Source organism: Anabrus simplex, chromosome 9, assembly GCF_040414725.1.
Source record: "Anabrus simplex isolate iqAnaSimp1 chromosome 9, ASM4041472v1, whole genome shotgun sequence".
Lineage (NCBI taxonomy): Eukaryota > Metazoa > Arthropoda > Insecta > Orthoptera > Tettigoniidae > Anabrus > Anabrus simplex.
The window spans coordinates 167103316-167120538 of NC_090273.1; the positions used below are offsets into that span (position 1 = coordinate 167103316).

The window sequence follows — 17223 nt, forward strand, 5'->3', positions numbered from 1 at the left end:
TGCTGGTGAGCAGATCTTGTATTAGTGGTCGGTGATCTTTTGTTATTTCGCTAAAAGGATAGTCCTGTCAATCCTGTCAAAAGCCTTTGAATCATCAATGAAGATGGCATGAAGTTTTCCTCTAGGTTGATCCAAGGCTTCCTCTATGTCCTGTTGATGGCATTGAACTGCCTGAAGTGTTGACCTACCACTCCTGATTGGGAATCTGGAAGTTTGTCCGCAATGAACTCCGTAATGCGTTTATGAACTAAAGTAGTCAGGGTCTTTGAGGGATTACATTCCGGTGCAATACATCTTAATATTGTGGATCGTTTCCAACTTTCTGATACTCTACCTTGACGCAAACATTGGTTTAGCAGTAGTGATATCGAGTTGTGTAACACTGGGAAAGTAGCTTTCATATGTTCGTTGATTAGGAGATCAGGGCCACATGCTGTGTTAAGGGATAGCATATATGGATTCTTTCCGACTACTGTGGATGCTTTTAACAATCGTATCTAAACTTAAGGAGAGAAAATTCATGTTTGTTTGTTGGTAGTGAGTTGATTGATTTTTTAATTCTACCACTAGGTGGCAGCTCAATAATGCACGAATTCTCTTAGGAAACAAGGCCGTCGGATCATATCTGGGTGTTTTCGGAGGTAAGAGGTTTAGCTTGTTTCCTCTGTAATTAATTGGGAAGCTGTAAATAAAATCTTTTCACGGATTTTTCACTTCATTTTTCTGATTTCATTGTTATTTTTCGAGTCGATTGGGATATTAAATTTGAACCACGTGGTGATTTGTTAGTGACCACGTTTCACGTTCGGATCTATTTCAGCATGTGAGTCTTATTTCATGATACATTACAGTTTAAAAAGTTATTTTAAGCTTCTATGATCAATTTGTTTGATGTTAAGGTTGGAAAGTGATAACTATACCTGGAACACTTTTAATATTAGTACTATAAATTCTGTTGGTTATGGGACGTCGGGAGTGAGCGTTCATTCACTGTAACTGACCCTAACTTCGCAGGTTCGATCCTGATGCCCGAATACGTCAGCCTCGTGTCTAGATTTACTGGCACGCGAAAGAACACATGCGGGTCACAATTCTGGCACTTCGGCGTTTCCGAAAACCGTATAAATAGTGTGGCGTAAAGTATATAACATCATTGTCTACTTTCACAGCCTTTTCTCGGTTGGGGGTCGTCACTAATGTAGATTGAGCCCGATTTTACGGCCTATTGCCTCTCCTGATGTCATCTGTAGTGAAAGGATGTATTCACTGTTGCGTGTTTTTGTATAGTTGATTGTGTGATGTGTTACATGAAGATGAAGACGTGTATTTAGACTATCACTAAAATGCAGCCCCTGAGCCTGAGGAATTAACTACATGATCAAAAAATCCTTGGCCCGGCCAGGAATAGTACCCGGGGCCATCTGACTATTTAGCTCAGGAACCGGACAGTGAGTGTTGTTCAGTTCAGGAAATTCAAAGGAAGCTTTGTTAGTTTCCTTGTAAATGACAGGTTAGGCATTGGAAGCTAATCTATCCTTGTGGTTAATCCATTCATGCCCAAATTACTTTTTAGTTTACAGACAAGATGTACAGTTGTATGTTCACGTCAATATGAACTACAATAGTTTTATTCTTTTTTAGATTGTTCGTTAACGACTCGCCGAGCACTTGCTCGGAGATGAGGGGTTGAAATTTGCTGGAAAACTTTTATCAGGCATCAATTTATTTTTACGAACCTACGTTGTATCTATTGACATGAACAGTGTAGAAAGTCACTAAGCGCAGTGTAAGTTTTATGGCATTATAATAGATTTGAAATAGAATAAATCTTGCATAGAATACCTTGTAGAGGATAATGTGTTTCAGCCGATGACCTAGATGGTAGGCTCCTTAAAACGATAAATGTATTCACTGTAACATAAACGGACCCATCCAACACCCCCCAGAATTGCATTTACTTTTATTACCTAATTTAATTTAGCATATACAATTATTCATTGCTGGTGCATGCGGTAGCATTTCCATTGGCTGAGATACAATCTGATAAGATGTGATTTCCACCAGTCAAGTGAAATGCATTCCGTTACCAACCCATGTGCAATAAAAACACAACTTGTAATCTGTAGCGAAACAATGTACAATACAGAACATAATTATTTGTTATTAGCTGCATGTAATGAACGGCTATGTCATTGTCATCTTTTCGTCACTGTCCCCACAGAGATTGCGCTGCTATCATGGTACAAAATGCTAGAGGTCTTAACATCCGCATCACACCTTGGCTGAATTACAGTCCAATGGTTCTGTCACTAACCAGACATAACACTCTCACATTAATAATAGAAATTGTTCCATTTCATAAGAAAATAATATTTTGTTCACGGATCACGTAAAGGCATTTTCATAATAATAATCATCATCATCATCATGCAACTCCTCTGGCGTGCCGAATATTCACACTGGCTTTCTTCCTTTCAACCATACTTTCTAGGCATGCATGTGGTATTCTTGTGCCAGGCATTCGCTTTACATGTCCATACCATGTTAGTCTCGAAGACCTTAACTTCTCCTCTAGGCCTTTGAGTCCACTTCCAGTACTGACTTAGTCATTTGGTTCCCATGGGCATTTTATCTCAAAGTAGATGTCTTACTAGGTTGTAGAAGCTGGAACTGGTAGACACACTTTATCTGCAGTACCCCTGCTGGAAATCATACTCCCGAGGTATTTGAATACCTGTACACATTGAATGTTTTCACCTTCCAGCTTTATGTGGCAGTCAGTATCTTTCCTACTCATTTTCAGTGCAACAGTTTTTGTTTTACTAACTTTCATCAGATACTGTTTGAACTTTGCTACGGAGATGTGGTATTCACAGTTTGTATCCCTACCTTTGTCTCCCTCCTGATGTATGAAAATTAGACTTTCGAAGACTAAATTGATTAGAAATAGGAAAGGATTTCCACTTATCAATAATTATTTATTGCACTTATTATGCTTATTATTATTATTATTATTATTATTATTATTATTATTATTATGCTTATTATAGATTACGACTTATTATAGATGTCAGTAGGTTAGAAATCAGCAGAATTGAATGTCAGATTGGTGATACAAAGCTGGAACAGGTAGATAATTTTAAGTATTTAAGTTGTGTTCTCCCAGGATGATAATATAGTAAGTGAGATTGAATCAAGGTGCAGTAAAGCTAATGCAGTGAGCTCGCAGTTGCGATCAACAGCATTGTGTAAGAAGGAAATTGACCCACCCTAAGAAATGTTATTACTTATACCGGAAAATAGAAACGGAGACATTACATTGTGTGTTCAAATGGTCCTGAAATTACTATAAAAGGTTAGTGTGATATCCGCTGCATGTACTGTTGAAATTGTCTGCTAACCCTGCATACTTGAATTTCAGATCACTCGTGAGTAGTTTCATCGCACTGTCGTATGCTCCACTTAAAACAAGATGCATACATTCACTCTGAATATATAGGAATCATTCGTTAATTAATTAAATACAAAAGACCACAATGTGCATACATGAGCTTTGAATTAAATAAATATAAAGTTTTTTGTGGTTCATGGTGTGGGTTACTGTAGTCATATCCTAGTTCGTGAACCATGGGCAACGGCTAGTGGCCTAGTAAGTGGTCCTGAGAGTCGGGATACCCGTTGCTGTGGAATAGGAGTGGGCATAAGATAGGAAAACTTAAAAGGGTCCACCTTTTCAATACAAATAAATGTTATAAGTTTATTTACAACATATATTTACACTTGGAACTAGTTTTGACGCTGTTTGGAGTCATCTTCAACCAAAATGTGGGAAATAGGCATAGGCGTAAGCGTGCAGACATTTACATTATACAAGATGTTAAATCAGTGTGATTAAATGAGAGACATGAAATAGTGAATTACAATGTCAGTTTACAAAATGGTCATGAAGGGCGAGTCAAAATTGTATAAACATGAGTTACGGCTCAAAAACATAATCGCTTAAAAAACATATAAACTGCAATAAAACCACGCAGAAGTTCGAGATGAAATTGGCATTGGAGATTCAAATTATTTCAGACAGTCTTCCATTGAATGTTGCCTGCCGCGAGTGTAGTAAAAAACTTCAACAAACATACGGACAAAAAATGAAATTCTTAGATTTAAAAGGAGTGGGCATCTCGGACATATTCTGAGTCATGGCTCTCCTTGTGCTCAGGTGGCTAGGACTATACAATTCACCAGTGGTCCATAACCCGTTAGAGGAGAGATCCTCACTTGGACTATGTGCAAGTAGGGTAGCTGCTTCATGAATTTACAGAGATCAGAACATTTTAAGCAAGCCTCGGGCCTATGGGTGTAACGGCGTCCCACTCCCATTTGACAGGTGACGGACTCCTTGGAAACAACTTGTCAAACAAAATGGAATTCGATGGGGAGCTATCAATATTAATGGGGCTTATGGAAGAAAGAAAGTAAAACTGGCTGAGTCAGCAAAGAGGATGCATCTGGATATGCTAGGAGTAAGTGATATTCGGATAAGGGGAGATAACGAGGAAGAGATTATAAAGTGTATTTGACGGGTGTTAGAGAGGGAAGGGCAGAGTATGAGGTAGGGCTGTTTATCAGGAAAACCGTTGCACACAACATTGTTTCTGTTAGGCACGTAAATGAGCGAATGTTGTGGGAAGATTTGGCAGTTGTAGGAATTAGGATGAGAATTCTCAGTGTATTCACCATACGAAGGTGCAGATGTTGACATGTTTTATGAAGCATTGAGTGACATGGTAGTCAGGGTTAACAGCAAGGCCAGGATAGTGCTAATGGGCGATTTCAATGCGTGAGTTGGTAATAGAACTGAAGGATACGAAACAGTGATTGGTAAATGTGGGGAAGATGTGGAAGGTAATGGGAATGGGAAGCGTTTGCTGGACTTCTGTGCTAGTATGGGTTTAGCTGTTATGAATATATTCTTCAGGCTCAAGTCTATTCTCCGCTACACATGGGAGGCTAGGCGTACCAGATTCTATAATAGACTGTAGGCCTATCCTAACCGACTTCAAATTCAGGAAGTCTGTTAGGAATGTATGAGTTTTCCGGGGATTTTTCGATGATACAGACCCCTATCTGACCTGTAGTGAACTAAATATCTCTAGGCCTAGGATGGAGAAAGTGAAATCTGTCTGCAAACAAATAAGGGTGGAAAATCTCCAGGACGAGGAAATTAGACAGAAATACGTGGATATTATTAGTGAGAAGTTTCGAACAGTAGACATTAAGCAGATTCAGGATATAGAAAGAGAATGGATGGCATACAGGGAAGCTGTAGTAGAAACAGCAAGGGAATGCCAAGGAACAACTGTGTGTAAAGATGGGAAAAAGCGAACACCCTAGGTGGAATGATGCAGTGAGAGCAGCTTGTAAACGTAAAAAGAAGGCTTATTAGAAATGGCTCCAAACAAGGGTCGATACAGACAGCGAATTGTACATAGATGAAAGAAACAGAACGAAACAAATAGTTGTTGAATCCAAACAGAAGTCATGGGAAGATTTTCGTAATAAAAGGCTGCAGCAAGGATAACTTTCTGGACAGTAATAAAGGATCTTAGGAAGGGAGGGGAAAAAGGAAGTGAAGGTTTTGGGTAATTCAGGTGAACTCATAATAGATCCCAGGGAATCACTGGAGAGGTATAGGGAATATTTAGATCATCATCTCAACATAAAAGGAAATCTTCCTGGTGTTGCGAACAGCCAAGCTCATGAGGAGGAGGAAAATGAAATTACGCTTGAGGCAGTGGAAAGGATGGTAAATAAACTCCATTGTCATAAAGCAGCAGGAATAGATGAAATTAGACCTGAAATGGTGAAGTAGAGTGGGAAGGCAGGGATGAAATGGCTTCATAGAGTAGTAAGTTTAGCATAGAATGTTATTAAGGTACCTTCAGATTGGGCAAAAGCAGTAATTGCACCTGTCTGTAAGCCGGAAGGATTACAACAACTATTGAGGTATCTCATTGATTAGTATACCAGGCAAAGTATTCACTGGCATCTGGGAAGGGAGGGTGCGATCAGAGGTTGAGACGAAGTTGGGTGAAATCGAGTGTGGTTTCAGACCGCAGAGGGGCTGTCAGGATCAGATTTTCAGTATGCGCCAGGTTATTGCTATGACAGGGTACAGTGGGAAAAGATGTCCGCCATACTGGGGGACTATGGAATTAAAGGTATGTTATTAAAATCAATCAATAATTAATGTTAACAATTGGGCTTCATTGAGAATTGATGGTAGAATGGGTTTTTGGTTCAGTGTACTTACAGGGGCTAGACAAGGTTGTAATCTTTCACCTTAGCTATTCATAGCTTGCATGGATCATTTGCTGAAAGGTACAAAGTGGCAGGGAGGGATTCAGGCAGGTGGAAATGTAGTAAGCAGTTTGGCCTAAGCTGACAACTTGGTTTTAATGGCAGATTGTGCCGAAAGCCTACAGTCTAATTACTGAAAATAGATGCAATGGGTATGGTATGAAAATTAGCCTTTTGAGGACTAAATTGGTCAGTAGGTAAGAAATTCAAGGGAATTGAATGTGAGATCGGTGATACAAAACTGGAACAGGTAGATAATTTCAATTATTTAGGTTGTATGTTTTCCCAGGATGGTAATACAGTGAGATTGAATCAAGGTGTAGTAAAGCTAATGCTGTGATCTTGCTGCAATTAACAGTATTCTGTAAGAAGGAAGTCGGCTCCTGGACGAAACTATCCTTACATCGGTCTGTTTTCAGACCAACTTTGCTTTTACGGGAGCAAAAGTTGGGTGGACTCGGGATATCTTATTCATAAGTTAGAAGTAACAGACATGAAAGTAGCAAGAATGATTGCTGGTACAAACAGGTGGGAACAATGGCAGGAGGGTAATCGGAATGAGACATAGGCTAAGTTAGGAACAAACTTGTTGGATGAAGCTGTACGCATAAACCGGCTTCAGTGGTGGGGTCATTTGAGGCGAATGGAGGATAGGTTACCTAGGAGAATAATACTCTTATGGAGGTAAGAGAAGTAGAGGGAGGCCAAGATGACGGTGGTTAGACTCAGTTTCTAACGATTTAAAGAGGTATGAACTAAATGAGGCCACAACACTATACTAGACTTAACTAAAGTTGGCGTCTGACAGGTAAGGTTGGAGGGAGGACCACTGCACGTGCCATTTCACGATGTTGCCACATTCCAGCATTCCTTTCTACATACTCTTACCCCTCGCTTCCGGCTCACTTGTTCCCTCCTTCATTCTGACCGCTGGGATCTGTTGTAGACTACCTGGCCAGGCGGTGTCATCCCATTTGCGATCACTCTTATACGAACAATCAGGTTCTTATCAGTGACAGTGACAGGTTTAGCAACTCCCAGCAAGATGAGCTGCCCTGAAGTTTTATCTCCATGGCAACCGTAGTTGCCCCACCCTCGTTTCCATGGCAACAACACAGCCACTCCCTCTATCCCGCCTTGGCAGGTAGTAAACGGACCTCCCTGTAAGAAATGTCAGATGCCAACTCTTATTATTAGCAGTATAGTTGCAAATGGAGGATTGTGGCAACATTTAGTAAATTCACAGAGGCTTGCAGACTGAACGCTGAAAGGCATAACGGTCGATAATGTAATGTATGACAGTAGTGGTACCGTGATCACAAGCGCGTGTTAATGGCAAACAACGTGTCTGATACTGACTTCAGCAGTACCACCCTTAAAAATGGTTACTAGTTGGAGTTACAAGATGTGAAGGCAAGGATTTTGGACTCCAGCTTGTTTCAATAGCATGGAAGCAGAATGTAACAAGGAGCTTAATCACCTTATTGATGTGCTCAACCCCTAACAGCACTACTTACCTGTTCAGCGATTTGGAAGATAGATCATGTAATTATAGTTTTTCAAATAATTAAAAACTTTATTATTTTTATGCATTTTTTAATAATCCGTTATGTGCCACAGATAATTATGTGCATATTTAGATGGGCCCAAGCACATAAGGACCGCAGATGTTAGGCCTCCTTCCTTCCGTGAGAAGGCTTGGCGGTCCTGGCTTATATAGTGTTCTCGCAGGTTCATCTCATGCTGTCTATAGAAGGAAAAGGGATAGTGTAACGTCGTAATTATCTTGTCACAAGCATTTTTCTTGTCCATGGTAAAATGTTAAATAATTAAATTTGTCTCGCATATGCAGTAGCGAAAATTCGGGCATAGGTGAAGAAGTAGGGGACTGGAAATAATGATAGTATTGCATTGAAAATTACATGTGTTCAACACTCTATGTAGACCGTATCGTAACAAGTTCAGACCAGTGGTCTTATCCAGGCCCTACCCTAAACAGTCCAGACCAATGGTGTTTGCTTTGCAATCTGGAGGCCTAAGACTGCTTCGTGGCTTTCGCCCCCAGACCCCTTTTGCTTGTCCCCATATGACTGACTGGTCTATCCAGACCAATGATCTTGTCCAGCCCCTCTCCTAACCAGTCCAGACCAATGGTCTAATCCAGGCCCTATCGTAACCAGTCCAGACCAATAGTGTTTGCTGTGCAAACTGGAAGCATAAAGCTGCTTTGCGGCTCTTAACTGGGGGCTTGCGGCCCCAGACCCTCCTTTGCTTTTTCCCACATGACTAGTTTATCCAGAACCGAGCTCAATAGCTGCAGTCGCTTAAGTGCGGCCAGTATCCATTACATGTTACAAACTTCATATTTGGTCCGTATTGAAAATGTACATCAATTTAAGATTATTAAAATTTTATTAGTCAACCTATTCAATACAAATGATATTTGCAAAGTTAGGACTTACATCCTATTAAACTAAGGTCTAAAGGGACATGTTTTGCCCTTTAAAAGCCTTTTTACACTCATGCTAAAGGTAAAAATCAGGATCCTGATTGTCGATATAAGAAAAAGTATATAAAATGAGAATAAAAATTAGAATGAATATTATAAAATATGTGCAATCATGAGTTCTTAAATGACAATTGACAATTTAAAATGTTTGCGAAGAAATAAGAGTTGGTATGGTAATTACATCAGCAATCTTAAAATGATCGTATAAAACTGTACGAACTAGGCCTTGACCAAATAAATAATAAGAAAGTCTATGGCTAAAGTTGCCGTGTCAGCCCTTTTAAAGGGCGAAACATGTCCCTTTAGACCTTAGTTTAATAGGATGTAAGTCTTAACTTTGCAAATATCATTTGTATTGAATAGGTTGACTAATAAAATTTTAATAATCTTAAATCAGTATCCATTATTTGGGAGATTGTAGGTTCAAACCCCACTGTCGGCAGCCCTGAAGATGGTTTTCCGTGGTTTCCCATTTTCACACCAGGTAAATGCTTGGGCTGTACCTTAATTAAGGCCACGGCCGCTTCCTTCCCACTCCTAGCCCTTTCCTGCCCCATCGTCGCCATAAGACCTACTGTGTTGGTGCGACGTAAAGCTAATAGCAAAAAAAAAAGTTTATCCAGACCAATGGTGCTTGCAGTGCAAACTAGAGGCCTAACGCCACTCTTATCCCCAGGTCATTGTTCTTAACACCATACCATAACCTATGAAAATATATTGCCTTACGTCAATAACAAACAAAACTTGTAACATCCATTCTTTGCATTATAAATTCCATGCTTTGCTGTAAAGTCAAAGTGACCAGTCTATCCCATAACATCTCTGGAAACAAAGATGGCTAGCATAAATACATCCTCCTACTTCGAGTAATCATTACCCATTACACACAAAATCACTAAAAGATACATTTTGGGACCTAAAAATATTCAAAATGTAGTGCTGAACACACGTGAGTAATTTTCAATGCAATAATATTATTATTTCCAGTTCCCTACTTCTTTACCGGAGCCAAAATACGTACTTAGTTTTTGTATATTTATTCCCAGCCTCTCTAATACCCTATGACTTAAAGGTATGAAATCATCCCTCAGTCATCAAGTAAACATGGTCACCATGTGCTCTCCTAGTCATATATAATGTACACTTCAGTGTTGCGTATGTCAGGTAATAGTACAAAATCCCAGTATTTTTGCACCTCTATTCCTTCCTTGTATCGTAATGAATAGCTGGCCATACACGGAAAGGAATTCTGACAGGCGGGGTCTTTTGTGACGCGTACCGACAGGCTAGGGCTGCTCGTTAGTGAGCAACGTCAGTTTGAGGCGTAATCTGCTACAGGCCATATCTGTTGTCAGCACCTCAACGGAAAGACCTCGCCTCACAGATCAAGCCTCTTTTAAGGAAAGCATGGAGTGGACAAAGGCACTGCTAGAGAAATGTATTGAAATGTACAGAGAGCAGCCGTGTCTCTGGTAATTAAAACATGAGGTGTACATGAATAAAAATTTAAGAAGTAGGGCATACAATGATCTAGTTGAATGCGTGCGGAAACCTTTCCTAACGCAGATCATAGTTTTGTGAAGAAGAAAATTCAGAATTGAAGAAGCAGCTTCCGAAAAGAAACTAAGAAAATCTAATCCTCTGAGAGAAGTGGAGTGGGAGCAGATGTCTATGAACCAACATTATGGTGAGTAAAAATTACTGACCCGCCTCCGTGGTGTAGTGGTTAGTGTGATTAGCTGCCACCCCCGGAGGCCCGGGTTCGATTCCCGGCTCTGTCACGAAATTTGAAAAGTGGTACGAGGGCTGGAATGGGGTCCACACAGCCTCGGGAGGTCAACTGAGTAGAGGTGGGTTCGATTCCCACCTTAGCCATCCTGGAAGTGGTTTTCCGTGGTTTCCCACTTCTCCTCCAGGCAAATGCCGGGATGGTACCTAACTTAAGGCTACGGCCGCTTCCTTCACACTTCCTTGTCTATCCCTTCCAATCTTCCCATCCCCCACAAGGCCCCTGTTCAGCATAGCAGGCGAGGCCGCATGGGCGAGGTACTGGTCATCCTCCCCATTTGTATCCCCCTACCCAGAGTCTGAAGCTCCAGTACACTGCCCTTGAGGTGGTAGAGGTGGAATTCCTCTCTGAGCCCGAGGGAAAAACCGACCCTGGAGGGTAAACAGGTTGCGATACGAAAAATTTCTGACTGCTACTGTTGAGTACACTTGAAACTAAGTCTGTCTGTTAGGTTATCAGTCCAGAGGCTGGTTGGATCCTCAAATAGCACCACCAAAGGCTATGCAGTTATATGAAAATCGCAAAAACCAATGGCAGTACCAAAATGAGGCGTACTAGGCAAGACGAGGAGTGAGGTAGTTGGCTATTGCTTTCCTCACTGGGCCAGGCAGTGCTATTGCTGCACGACTGACCCTATGAGCAACACCTTTCATAACACTCAGAGGCACTGTTTGTACTCTGAATGCCATTACTCAGCACCACCTATATCCCAGCAGCTTCCAAGTATATAGTTCTACAGTTTTATCGGCCATGATTTATCGGTTAATAATTAATAATTATTGTACTACGTAGGTATTATGGTCCACAAAAGATCAAGATCGTCCTCAGTGTAGTGCAACAGCAAATTTTCTTTTTCTCTGGACACTGTCTGCTTCGATGTCCATCACACAGTTCTAAGTACGGCAGACCCGACTGGCAAGGATTTCAAACTAGTTTGAAAGGCCAGCGGATGAGACTTGACCTGCCGAGAACACACAAATCGTCCCATTAACGGGAAGGTCTGGAATGTTGACAGATCATGTTGCACAATACGACAGGCTGGGTGTCACAGTTGGTGGCGAGCAGCAGGCCGGGTCTGTGAAGGTCACGCCTGGCAGGCGGTCTGTCGGATCTGGCCGCAAAGGCGAGGCCTGCCAAAAAAATCTTTCCATGTATGGCCAGCTAATATGTCTAATAGCATTCTATGGCGCCTTCAAGTTAAATGGCGATGGTCGGTTAATGTACCCTAACCATATGTGAAGAATGTTGTGAAAATTATAATGTAAATGATTCCAAACACGTGAAGTCCCATATTTCACCAACACTGGTCAAAACTAAAAAATTATGTTAGATTATATACGGTACTTTAATAGTAGACTACTTCTTTCCTTGTGTTTAGCTCTGCATTGGTGCAGGGTTCACTTTTAAACATGCCATCCTCCACTTCCTGCGGTCAAGGGTGTCTGTTTCAGTGATGCCTACAACACAAGTCTTCCTTGATGCAGTGGGGGGACCGTGGGATCGAGAACCTCCAGGATCATGTTGGAGGGCTGTATGTGTCTAGTCTGCAGGGCTTCAGATGATACAACCACACCATTTAAGTCTTGCTTCTCACATCTGCTCTGGAATAGGTGCCACTCCCAGTCACCCTCGAACATCTTCATTTCTGACATGGTCCAGTTTTATTTGTTGCTATTTGCTTTACGTCGCACCGACACAGATAAGTCTTATGGCAACAATGGGATACGAAAGGCCTAGGAATGCGATGGAAGCGGCCGTGGCCTTAAGGTACACCCCCAGCATTTGCCTGGTGTGAAAATGGGAAACCACGGAAAACAATCTTCAGAGCTGCCGATAGTGGGGTTTGAACCCACTATCTCCCGGATGCAAGCTCACAGGTGCGTGCCCCTAACCGCACGGCCAACTCGCCCGGTAGGTGCAGTTTTTTAAGATGTTGGTAGTGATTGTTGTTTTACGACGAAGTACAACTAGGCGTCCTTTACAATCTTGTAAGACTCGGTGATCATCTCCATACCATGTAGAACAGAGTTGCCCATTGAGACTAGCTCAGTGTGGCCTGGCAGACTTGCGTATCAAGCATACGTCCCAGTCAAGTGAAAGAGCGAACACATTTTGTACGACAAAGGAGTTCCTTTCGATTGTGACTACAGAACTCTCCTGGCACAGTGTTCCTCAAAATGTTGGGGTATAGCATAAAGACAAACACTATAATTGCAAGAAAAACCTATTTCTTTAAAATATTAGTGTGTGATTTATACGGATCTTGATATTAACAAGTATGGTCTTATTTTTCCATATTTACACTTTCAAAGAAAACTGACACCTTGCAATTTTTGTTACAACGCACAGAGAATGAACGCATGGTATTGTAGTTTCTTGCACCTACTATTTAATCAAAGTATTCTTCACATCCCATGGAGATAAGAACCCTGTGTGGTTCAGTTGTTTCCGAAAAACAAATATCTGCGAGGAGCTTTTACAACACCATGCACTATAATAATTAAATTAATGTCATATGGTCTACCTTTTTCAATACTATATGGTATTCAATTTTTTCAATATGGTTATGCAGTATTATTGAATTACATCACTAAAGTAGGGACTAGTTTCGGCCTTGGCTGGCCATCTTCAGCCTTAATGTAATACATCTAATAACTAAAAATGAAAAATTATATACAAACACACTATTAACATTAAAATATGGATGAACTAAGTGTAAAATCTGAAAAATAAATTAGGCTCTAAATTTTTAGCATCTGCAGTATGCTCATCATCCAGGCTCTCTCTTGTATTGATATTCATAGAATTGTTAGTTCCATCCCTGCTAATCATTACAATTTCAGTTGTAAAACTGGGACTGAAATGTTGATTCTGTAGTCAGATCATCAATCACCAAATCTACTTGAGTGGTGTTAGCAGTATGCAAGCCACTGTAAATAACCACCAGCTGACGCAGAAATGCTATATGGTGTTTCCACATCGACCAACGTAAATAGAAATGTTCCCATAGTGCTTGTTAAAAATATGCTGAAATGATGTTGGACATTGTCAGGATGGCACATGAAGATATGGTTAAAACTGACATATTCTTAATTTGTGGCTGGTATAAATTTGCAATTCATTGCGGTGTCCATGAAGTTATAACTGATAGATAAAATTAGATAAAATAAATGAACCGAAGGGGGGGGAGAGAGAGAGAGAGAGAGAGAGAGCGTGTTAGTCAAAAGGCATAGGGTATATGAGTCTTACCTCTCATTGCGGCATGTGATGCGTGGTGTATTGTTGTGTGCCTCATACTAACGGTTGTGAGATTCAAAGGAAAAGGGGCGGGGCACAGCAGAGGAGGGATTTTACACTTAGTTCATCCCAGATTTCAATGTTAATTGTGTGTTTGTACGTTACTTTTCATGTCATTTGTGTGTTTTTACATTTGTTTACTTGTGAGATGTATTACATTAAAGCTGAAGATGGCTAGCCAAGGCCAAAACTAGGCCCTAGTTTAGTAATGTAATACAATAATATTGCATAATACAGTATTGGGAAAGGTCGAAGTAGCAGGTAGGGACCCTCTTCGGAGGCAGCCCTACCCAGGGTGTGGCGCCCCTGCCTATGCGAGGCCCAGAGCACACTGACCCGGTGTGTAACATTTGGTATGGGTCCCAGCTCAGGGTTATGAGTGAAGACCTCAACGCTATCTACGGCAGAGAAGGTGGACTTCGGTACGGTGAAGATGGCGAAAGGGGCAAACCCGTTAGCGTCTCTACTCCAGAGGGGCGACTACAAAAGGCGTCTGTCTCCATGTTAGGGGCGGCCTAATTTTGAACCTGGCAATAGGTATAAAATGTCTTCGGGTGTGGCGAGCCCATTGTAACAATAGCCTATATAACTAAGCTGATACGGTTCCAATTTCCTAGATGGAGGCCTAAGTCCACTTCATGTACTAGAACTAATGGTTCCCTGCCAAGACACACTTGAAATGTGTGAACTTCTTGAATACATTCCCAATGTTCGGGCAAAGATGGAATACAGTGAAGATGACAAAGCCTTTGATTTCACAGATGATGGCGATTGCAAGTGTAATGGGAACATGCGGCCAGATGCTAATTTAGACTAGTTCATTCTCCTTCTGAAATTTTTACATTTTTTAGTGAGGTATATGATGTGGTACACCCAAAAATTTACAAAGTGAAGAAAAAGGTTTTCGACAAACTAAATTTAAAAACTGTTATATTCTGTACGGTCATATATCTATAGACAAAAGTCTACTGATATGGAAGGTTTGCGTAGGTTGGAAAGCATTCATTCCAAAGAACAGATCCCATTTTAGGATGGAGTCTTTTAAGCTATCTGAGGCAAGCGCAGGGTATGAGCGAAACATGCTTTGGTATACTGGTAAGGAGACCAAGCTGTTAGATGAGGTTTGTGGGAAGGATAAATCTTAGTTTACTAAGCAGTCAGCTGAATAAGGGATATCTAATTGTTCTGGACAATTATTACAGTAGCCCAGAGCTCTTTGACCAACTGAATGATCTGAACACTGATGCTGTTCGAACAGTTTGTCTTTAACAGGAAAGGATGTCATGTGGAAGAAACTGAAGGTGAGGCGGTATTTTCATTCAGGAACAAACTCATAGCTCTAAAATGGAGGGACAACAGAGATGTATGCATGTTGAGCAGTATCCATGATGCAGAAATACAAACACTATGGGACATTAATTTTATATCGTAAGCAGAGTGGGGAATCTAGTCGCTTGCAGTTTTGACTGCATATTGTGCAGAAAACATTCAGTGGATTGACTCCTATTGAAGCTATGCCAATCAGAGTGGTTAGACCATTACCACGTGACCCGGTTCTCAGGAAGGTATTTTCAGACTTAAATCCTCCAATAAATACCAGGAAACATGCCAGCAAGAGGTGCTTGGTCTGAGTTTACAAGAAAGAGAGACGAGACACTCAGTCTTGCTGCAACTCTGTGCCCTGCCCCATGTTTCAGAATCTACCATACAGTTCAGAACTAAGCAGTAAAAGACTGAAATGTGTGTGTAGTGTAAAAAAATGTAGTAGTGTGAAATGAACAAAGGTTATAACAAGAATAAACTTCCAGGGTGCTATTCATTAAAATTCACTAGTCCTGCTTTAGTTCAGACTAAAGATAGACCTGACTTATATGTGGGCTGGCATAAGGTTGCACGTAACAGCTGCGCAAAATGTTGGTCACACTGCAGTGGCTCACGAAGCGATGTTGCCACCCTAACAACAGCTGATTGCACGACACGCGAGATTTTAGAAACATGAGAGAAATGTTTTTAATGTCATTGCGATAATACACTATACAAATTAATTCGGCCTACAACATTCACACTTTCAAGACACCGATTAAGTTTACAATAAAATATGTAACCACATGAAATGATACGAGAAATCTACTATGAAGTTCTTATTATTGCGATGTTAGATAATACGGTAGACATTGGCAGACAAGAATCTGACTAAATACACCAATAAATGTTACAATATGCACCAGTGCTAACACAAGATTTAGAGTAAAATCTATTAAATTTACGAAAATTCAGAAACATTATTCTTCTTAGCTTATTCATATTGTTAGAGGCTCTATACACTCCAGATCACTGCCATCACTACAGTCATCGTCGTCGTCCAGGCAGATCAACTCCTGACGGTCATGGATGATGCTATCTATTGCCATTGCCGAGTTAATGTTGTGACTTGGCTAACTTCCTCCACGACCCCCTGTGGGTGGGGGATGCAGACGAAGAATGCACCCGCGCTATCCCCTGCCTGTCGTAAGAGGAGACTAAAAGGGACGATGAAGGGATGATTATATTGGAACCATGAAACTCCTTGTGATTAGTACCACCATGCGGGGAACACCAAGGGTCGCTTTTCCTTGCGGTTAGTATCACTATGTTAGGTAACCAAATAGGTTTGTGATTAGTAGCAAACGAGAGCGCTACGGCTTTTACGGTACCTGTGATTAGTAGCACTATATGAGCGACCATAGGATGACGGAACCCATGATTAGTACCCACTATATGAGGAACACCACGGGATAGTAAGAGTCCCTGTGGTTAGTACACTTAGGTGAACACCATAGGTTTGCGTTGCATGTAAATGGCGCCGCAATGTGCGAAACACAGTAGGTCTGTAATACATGTGCAAATTTCATTACCTGTGAGTAGTACCATAATGTGTGGAATACTGCGAGTCTGTGCTACTCTTGATTAGTACTGCAACAAGACAAATACCATGGTTCTACTTTTCTGGTGATAAGTACCATGACTTGGATTTTGGACTCCTTTCGACTACAAGCATTATCGATTCAGTATCGTGCTATAGAAGCAGTCCCTTGGTCAGTAGTACTATTGTTTTACGCCAGATTCTGTGCATGTGAGGCACTGTGGGTCGGTTTCACTGATCGTTTTAAATTCATATCCATTCATTCTTCGTCCTCACGTTTTGAATTGTGGTCAGTGGAGGATTTTGGGTTTTTAATTTGTCTTTTCATTTTGTACCATTAGGGGCCGATGACCTAGATGTTAGGCCCCT

The 17223-nt window shown here is 41.0% G+C and overlaps 1 protein-coding gene across 2 annotated transcripts in view; it reads left to right on the plus strand.

Annotated features, from left to right (window-relative positions):
* Positions 1-493: 493 nt before the first annotated feature.
* The window catches only part of LOC136881191 (ubiquitin-ribosomal protein eL40 fusion protein), a 47251-nt gene continuing 30521 nt past the window's right edge, over positions 494-17223 (plus strand). Inside the window, exon 1 of one of the 2 annotated variants that reach the window (XM_067153883.1) lies at positions 494-641. The gene's annotated coding sequence lies outside the window, so the exon portion shown is untranslated. Of the gene's footprint in view, positions 642-713; positions 824-17223 lie in introns of those variants that run through there. The other variant, XM_067153884.2, reaches the window with a different exon arrangement.